A 9,350-nucleotide genomic window follows, 5' to 3' on the forward strand; every position below is an offset into this window, starting at 1 on the left:
GACACTCACTGCAAAAGATGTAGAAACTGTATGAACACCATAGTGGATTGACACTCACTGCAATAGACGTAGAAACTGTATTAACACCATAGTGGATTGACACTCACTGCAAAAGATGTAGAAACTGTATGAACACCATAGTGGATTGACACTCACTGCAATAGACGTAGAAACTGTATGAACACCATAGTGGATTGACACTCACTGCAAAAGATGTAGAAACTGTATGAACACCATAGTGGATTGACACTCACTGCAAAAGATGTAGATACTGTATGAACACCATAGTGGATTGACACTCACTGCAATAGACGTAGAAACTGTATGAACACCATAGTGGATTGACACTCACTGCAATAGACGTAGAAACTGTATGAACACCATAGTGGATTGACACTCACTGCAAAAGATGTAGAAACTGTATGAACACCATAGTGGATTGACACTCACTGCAATAGACGTAGAAACTGTATGAACACCATAGTGGATTGACACTCACTGCAAAAGATGTAGAAACTGTATGAACATCATAGTGGATTGACACTCACTGCAATAGACATAGAAACTGTATGAACACCATAGTGGATTGACACTCACTGCAATAGACGTAGAAACTGTATGAACACCATAGTGGATTGACACTCACTGCAATAGACATAGAAACTGTATGAACACCATAGTGGATTGACACTCACTGCAATAGACGTAGAAACTGTATGAACACCATAGTGGATTGACACTCACTGCAATAGACGTAGAAACTGTATGAACACCATAGTGGATTGACACTCACTGCAAAAGACGTAGAAACTGTATGAACACCATAGTGGATTGACACTCACTGCAATAGACGTAGAAACTGTATGAACACCATAGTGGATTGACACTCACTGCAAAAGCAACATCTTCCTTACTGTCTAGTTCACATTTACTGATGTTGTAGAATGTAATTTATAATAAAGAGGCATCAGCGCAATGGATCTAGCAGGGGAAATGATCCTTGGATATGAATATCTGATACCAGACTACAAAGGCGATGCGAGCCCTGGAACATTTACATTTAATTGACTTTTTGTATGATATTGCACTCATTAACTGCCAGCCCTCATGATTGCATAATTGCACCTCATAATGTTCCTGTTTTGAATTCTGTTCTGATACGTGCTGGAAGCTAGCGCAACGTTAGCATAACAATAGGCACATTAGTGTAAACTAGCACTATAAACGCTTGTTGATTCATTGTGTGATAGCTGAGTATTAACATGACCCTCCTAGACATGGCCTGGGGCCGGGCTAATCTAATTTATCTTGAGTAATGTTGTCTGTCATTAGCAAAAAATACAATCGCTCCCTCAGAAGGCCCTAAAATTGTGATCTGCGCTGGGTAAAATTAGCCACCAATTAAAGCTATTTTTCTAAAGACAAAAATGGATAACTCAGAAACGATTAAGGGAGAACATTAAGGAGATCCGCTAAATGGCCTCGGAGTTCACTGCGTAACACTCCCAGGTGAGAGACAGAGACAGACGGACGATGTTGAGCCTATTCACTGTTTCTCATCCTTCACAGGTTGACAGAGGTTCTGTGGTGTGATGATGTTGATCATCATTACCAGGGATGCTGGGGACATGTGTTGTCGCTGTTGGCTGTTGCTTGGCGACACCGCAGGTGGATGGTGTTTGATTCTACACCGAAACAGATAGGAGGTTAGTTGGGGAGACAGGCGGCACGGAAATATACCATTATTACAAATATAGAAAGGTCTCCCAACTGACATGTCATCAGAGATAGAGAGAGAGAGAGGGAGGGAGGGAAAGGGAGAGAAAGAGAGCGAAAGTGAGAGGAGGAGAGGGAGAGAGCTCAAAAGAGAGAGAGAGAAATTGCTAATCTTTCTCTCAAGAAGGGTGGGAGGAGGTTTGGAGTTGGGTTGAGAAAGAGAGAGGTTTCACAGAGAATGAATCCAGGTGAACAAAAGTGCTAATGAACACAAAGGTCTTGATTCAACTCCATGGGCCTTAGTTTGTCTTCCAGTGTTGCTGATTCCTGTCCATCTGCTGGTTCAGTAGGCTTCTGATTGTGCTTCTGAAGAGCACATTAGTTCTATCAGAGTGCATTCTGTTTCTGTAAGTGTGAAACATTATGATTCTCTGCGGCTTTTTAAGCACATACACGCATTCGTGCACGTGCACATAAACACACACAATTGCACACACACACAATTGCACGCACACACAATTGCACACACACACACACTGCAGAGTGTGCCCTTTTCCCCTTTTGTCACATCGTCACCCTCCATTTATTGTGTTAAAACTGCAGGCTGTGAGAGACTTGACACTACAGAAAATGGGCCCTGCCTAAAGTTGGGCACAGTAGTTTATAAAAAGCCTAGACATCTGTATCCTCATGTCTTACACATTGAAATACAGTATGAAAGGTGTCTATAATGACGATTCTACTATTTCACACTCTGATTCTGTTTCATCCCACACACACACCCTCTGAACCCACACACACCCTCTGAACCCACACACAACCTCTGAACCCACACACCCTCTGAACCCACACACACCCTCTGAACCCATACACATCCTCTGAACCCACACACACCCTGAACCCACACACCTCCTCTGAACCCACACACACCCTCTGAACCCACACACACCCTCTGAACCCACACACACCCGCTGAACCCACACACACCCCACTCACCCACCCCACACTCACTCTCGCAGCACCATGTTGGAGGAGAAGAAAACCAAGGTGAGGATCACGTTCTTCGACCTCCTGGAGGGCATCTCCTGCATGCTGGCTGCCATGGTGACGGACCACTGGACTGTACTGAGCCCGCCGTTCGACAAGTTCAACACCACCTGTGAGACGGCCCACTTTGGCCTCTGGAAGCTCTGCATGAAGACCATCTTCATGGTGGAGGAAGATTTCTCTGATTCTTCATTTCTCTGATTCTGTTTCATTCATTAAGTCCAAGAAAATCCCTTTTTCACTATTTAGTCTGAGGATTCATTCCATTTATATTCCAGTATAGTATAAATTATGGATTTAGTAGCATCTTCAAGCAGCTATACATATAGAATAGCAGACACTTAAAACACAACAACCAAAATAGTATGAAACAGCAGAGGAACAAGTGGAGACACCTGTTGCTATACAATTACATGCCCTTTCAAGGACTTAACTCATTCATCTGCAGAGTGGATGTACTTGAATAACAAAGGATGTATATCGCTAGACAGTGGATTAAATACAATCCTTTCATGATTCCTTAACTGTCAACTATTAAGGTGTAAAGATATATTATCTTTAGTCCTCTGTCGTCCTCTGTTAGATTTAAATATATCCTTGCTTTTCCCGAATTTGGATTGGGTGCAGCAGTCAGGTGCCCCCCCCCCCCCCGTGTCTCAGGCCCCTCAGTGATTGGTGGAGAAGTAGATCAGCTCGTAAAAAGGAACTCTCCCATGAGCCCCTTAAATGGAGCCAGAGAGCAACAAGACACTTTCTGATAGGTAGAAATAACACAGAAATCTATTAAAAAGAACATGTTCTAAATATTCACATTTGATTTCCAGGGTATCTAGAACAACAATTTGGCTTAGATATCAGTCTTTTCCACCTCTGAATCGTCAATGTCGTATAAAAGCTTAGACCAGGTCGAGCCCTCAACCCGTCTGGTTCGATCGTATCCCATCACAGCACCTAACCCCTGACCCCAAGTAGCTCAGACTGGTCGAAGTTGGTAAATATTTCACATCCTTCTTCACAGCAGTGCTGTATAGACTTGGGCTAAACACTGTAAACATGTTCCTGAGAGGGAGCGTAGGAATCTAGGGCACTGTCATCTGGCCCCTTTTCTTCGAGCAGAAGCAGAGATCTGTGGATGGAGAGAGAGAGAGATAGAGAGAGAGAGAGAGAGAGAGAGAGAGAGAGAGAGAGAGAGAGAGAGAGAGAGAGAGAGAGAGAGAGAGAGAGAGAGAGAGAGAGAGAGAGAGAGAGAGAGAGAGAGAGAGAGATATTTTGTGCTTTATTGAGGCTGCTGGAGAAGACTAATTCTTAATACTCCGTTCAAGGAGCTAGACAATCTCACAGGGACCTGTACTATAATACACAACCACACACACACACTTCATACACTCTCTCAGCACCATGTTGGAGGAGAGGAAGACCAAGGTGAAGATCACGTTCTTCGTCATCCTGGTGGGCATCTCCTGCATGCTGGCTGCCATGGCGACGGACCACTGGACTGTACTGAGCCCGCCGTTCGACAAGTTCAACGCCACCTGTGAGACGGCCCACTTTGGCCTCTGGAAGCTCTGCATGAAGACCATCTTCATGGTGGAGGAGGACCCTGAGGGCCAGGGCTGTGGCCCCATCAGTCTGCCCGGAGGTAAGGGCTGCTTCTACCCTCCGTCTCTGTTAGGGTCAGGGAGTCTACCCAGAGCTAGGGGTCCTTTACTGTAGATCCTCCAGGTGGTACGCAGAACTGAGTGATCTCCACTTGTTTGGCCAGCAAGTCAAAATAGGCTATATATTGTAAAAATGTAGGTTTAAAGGTTTAAAATTGAATTTATGACTTTGTGACTGTGCCAGCTGGTGACCACCCTGCAGAGCTGCCTCCAGTACATGAGTCATCCCAATAAATGCCAACCTGCAGGTGGTGCAGTGTGATTGTTTCTAACCCTCTGTGTCAGTTCGTGTAAGGTTGTGTCCCAAATGATACCCTATTCCCTACACAGTGTACTACTTCTGACCAGACACAACATAGGTAATAGTGTGCCATTTGGGACACAGACAGAGATGAACAACTAGCAGAGCAGTAAATGTCTCTTTGCTCTCCTGTCTCTGTGTTAATGTCTGCTTGCCAGGAAGGTGTTTGTTTCTAACCTGTTTCTTCTGAGGCTAAAAGAACACGGTTAACCCCTTTCTCTGTCCAGTAGTGTCTCCCCAGAGGCAAGGGGTGATTGACCATATCTGTCTCTATTAGTGAGCTACAGTAAGGGTGAGGGGTTACATGGGCTGCAGAAATTCATCTCCTGGCTTTCAGTCATTGTATCATCTTGTTGCTGGTGGGGGTCGTTACCAATATGCGGCCTTCCAATTAGAATTTGGCTAACTTGTCAGGGATTCAGGGACTCTCCCCTGCTTTTCTGTCTGAGCATACAGTAAACCTGCCCCTCTCCAGTTCCATCTCTGCAGATGTCAGATGGTAGAGGAGAGAGAGCTGAGAGTGAGTGGTGTGAGTGTACTGCCCTCTCATATACACACACACACACACGCACGCACGCACGCACCCAGAGTTACTGTGTGTGCCTGTGTGTGCCTGTGTGTGTGTGTGTGTGTGTGTGTGTGTGTGTGTGTGTGTGTGTGTGTGTGTGTGTGTGTGTGTGTGTGTGTGTGTGTGTGTGAGAGAGAGAGAGAGAGAGTTTAACTATGTGTGTTTCACTTGCTCTGGCAATGTAAGCATACAGTGCCTTGTGAAAGTATTTGGCCCCCTTGAACTTTGCGACCTTTTGCCACATTTCAGGCTTCAAACATAAAGATATAAAACTGTATTTTTTTTCTGAAGAAGCGATAATATTGAAATGGAAGGAGTATCAGACCACTGCAAATCTACCAAGACCTGGCCGTCCCTCTAAACTTTCAGCTCATACAAGAAGAAGACTGATCAGAGATGCAGCCAAGAGGCCCATGATCACTCTGGATGAACTGCAGAGATCTACAGCTGAGGTGGGAGACTCTGTCCATAGGACAACAATCAGTCGTATATTGCACAAATCTGGCCTTTATGGAAGAGTGGCAAGAAGAAAGCCATTTCTTAAAGATATCCATAAAAAGTGTTGTTTAAAGTTTGCCACAAGCCACCTGGGAGACACACCAAACATGTGGAAGAAGGTGCTCTGGTCAGATGAAACCAAAATTGAACTTTTTGGCAACAAACGTTATGTTTGGCGTAAAAGCAACACAGCTCATCACCCTGAACACACCATACCCACTGTCAAACATGGTGGTGGCAGCATCATGGTTTGGGCCTGCTTTTCTTCAGCAGGTACAGGGAAGATGGTTAACATTGATGGGAAGATGGATGGAGCCAAATACAGGACCATTCTGGAAGAAAACCTGATGGAGTCTGCAAAAGACCTGAGACTGGGACGGAGATTTGTCTTCCAACAAGACAATGATCCAAAACATAAAGCAAAATCTACAATGGAATGGTTCAAAAATAAACATATCCAGGTGTTAGAATGGCCAAGTCAAAGTCCAGACCTGAATCCAATCGAGAATCTGTGGAAAGAACTGAAAACTGCTGTTCACAAATGCTCTCCATCCAACCTCACTGAGCTCGAGCTGTTTTGCAAGGAGGAATGGGAAAAAATTTCAGTCTCTCGATGAGCAAAACTGATAGAGACATACCCCAAGCGACTTACAGCTGTAATCGCAGCAAAATGTGGCGCTACAAAGTATTAACTTAAGGGGGCTGACTAATTTTGCACGCCCAATTTTTCAGTTTTTGATTTGTTAAAAAAGTTTGAAATATCCAATAAATGTCGTTCCACTTCATGATTGTGAAAAATTGGGCGTGCAATATATATATTCAATTCAATTCAATTAAGGGCTTTATTGGAAAAGCTCTGTCTATATATATATATATAGAGAGAGAGAGACAGAGCGAGAGGGTTTTCTTTGCCATGAAAAAGGAACATAAATTTGACATACTAATTAGGTTCAGGCTAAAAATACTTGAATCAGTTATAGAATCCATTGCACTTTATAGTTGTCAGGTCTGGGGTCCGCTCACCAACCAAGAATTCACAAAATGAGACACACACCAAATTAAGACTCAGCATGCAGAATTCTGCAAAAATATCCTCTGTGTACAACGTAAAATATCAAATCGTGTATGCAGAGCGGAATTAGGCCGATACCTGCTAATTATCAAAATCCAGAAAAGAGCTGTTAAATTCTACACCCACCTAAAAGGAAGCGATTCCCAAACCTTCCATAACAAAGCCATCACTTACAGAGAAATTAACCTGGAGAAGAGCCCCCTAAGTAAGCTGGTTCTGAGGCTCAGCTCACAAACACAAACAGACCACACAGAGCCCCAGGACAGCAACACAATTAGACCCAACCAAATCATGAGAAAACAAAAATATAATTATTTGACACATTGGAAAGAATTAACAAAAAAACTGCCAAAGGCAGACCTGGCTCTCAAGAGAAGACAGGCTATGTGCACACTGCCCACAAAATGAGGTGGAAACTGAGCTGCACTTCCTATCTTCCTGCCAAATGTATGACTTTTTTAGAGATACGTACTTCCCTCAGATCACACAGACCAACAAAGAATTAGAAAACAAATCCAATTTTTATCAACTTCTATATCTATTGGGTGAAATACCACAGTGTGCAATCACAGCAGCAAGATTTGTGAACTGTTGCCACAAGAAAAGGGTAACCAGTGAAGAACAAACACCATTGTAAATACATCCTATATTTAGGATTATTTATAACTATTTTCACATCATTACAACACTGTATATGATTGACATTATATGACATTTGAAATGTCTTTATTCTTTTGGAACTTTGTGAGTGTAATGTTTACTATTATTTTGATTGTTTATTTCACTTTTGTTTATTATCTATTTCACTTGCTTTGGGAATATTAACATATGTTTCCCATGCCAATAAAGCCCTTTAAATTGAAATTGAGAGAGAGAGAGACAGGTTTAACTGTGAGGGAGAGACAGAGAGAAAGAGACAGGGAGAGAGTGAGAGAGACAGAGAGAGACAGAGAGAGACAGAGAGAGAGAGAGAGAGAGAGAGAGACAGAGAGAGAGAGATAGAGACAGACAGAGAGAGAGAGAGAGAGAGAGAGTGAGAGAGAGTGAGAGAGACAGACAGAGACAGAGAGAGATAGATAGAGACAGAGAGAGACAGAGAGACAGAGAGAGAGAGATAGATAGAGACAGAGAGAGAGAGGGGAGAGAGAGACAGAGACAGAGACAGAGAGCGAGAGCGAGAGCAAGAGTGAGAGTGAGAGCGAGAGCGACAGAGACAGAGATAGAGACAGAGACAGAGAGAGACAGAGAGAGAGAGGGGAGAGAGAGACAGAGACAGAGACAGAGAGCGAGAGCAAGAGTGAGAGCGACAGAGATAGAGATAGAGACAGAGACAGAGAGACAGAGACAGAGAGAGAGAGCGGCTGGTTTGTGTGTGTGAGTGTGGACAAGACAGAGCTGCTCTTCCTCCTGGGGAAGGCCTACCCGCTCCATAACATCTCCATCACAGTTGACAACTCCAGTGTCCCCCTCACAGAGTGCAAAGAACCTTTACGTGACCCTGGACAACATCCTGTCGTTCTCTGCAAACATCAAAGCACTGACATGATATTGCAGGTTCATGCTCTACAACATCCATAGAGCATGACCCTACCTCACACAGGAAGTGGCACAGGTCCTAATCCAGGCACTTGTCATCTCCCATCTGGACTACTGCAACTCGCTGTTGGCTGGGCTCCCTGCTTGTGTCACCAAACTCCTGCAATTTATCCAGAACACCGTTCAACCTTCCCAAGTTCTCCCATGTCACCCCGCTCCACAGCCCATCCCACTGGCTTCCAGTCGAAGCTCACATCCAATACAGACCATGGTACTTACCTATGGAGCAGAAAGAGAAACTGTCTCTTCCTTCCTTCAGGCTCAAACCGTACACTCCAACCTGAGTACTCCGTTCTGCCACCTCTGGTCTCTAGGCCCTCCCACCTCAACAGGAGGTCAGCACCCGCTCAGCCCAGTCAAAGCTCTTCTCCTTCATGGCACCCTAATGGTGGAACCACCTTCCCCCTGAAGAGGCCCTGCCCTGTCTTCCAAAAACATCTGAAATCCCGCCTCTTCAAAGAGTATCTTGAATAATTCCACAGCACCCCCGTTTAGGAAATTGCCTTCCGTAAACTAAAATTCAGACTTGCTAGTCCAACTGAGTGACTTGACTCGCTAGTCCAACCGAGGTGTGTGAATTGACTCGCTAGTCCAACCGAGGTGTGTGAATTGACTCGCTAGTCCAATCGGGTGTGAATTGACTCGCTAGTCCAACCGAGCTGTGTGAATTGACTCGCTAGTCCAACCGAGGTGTGGAATTGACTGGCTAGTCCAACTGAGGTGTGTGAATTGACTCGCTAGTCCTATTGGGGTGTGTGAATTGACTCACTAGTCCAACCGGGGTGTGTGAATCTTGCTAGTCCTAGTGATGTGTGTAAATTGACTCGCTAGTCCAACCGAGGTGTGTGAATTGACTCGTGAAACTGGATGTGCTAGATGTACTACATTCAGTCG

This window comes from Oncorhynchus masou, chromosome 14, assembly GCF_036934945.1.
Source record: "Oncorhynchus masou masou isolate Uvic2021 chromosome 14, UVic_Omas_1.1, whole genome shotgun sequence".
Taxonomy (NCBI): Eukaryota; Metazoa; Chordata; class Actinopteri; order Salmoniformes; family Salmonidae; genus Oncorhynchus; species Oncorhynchus masou.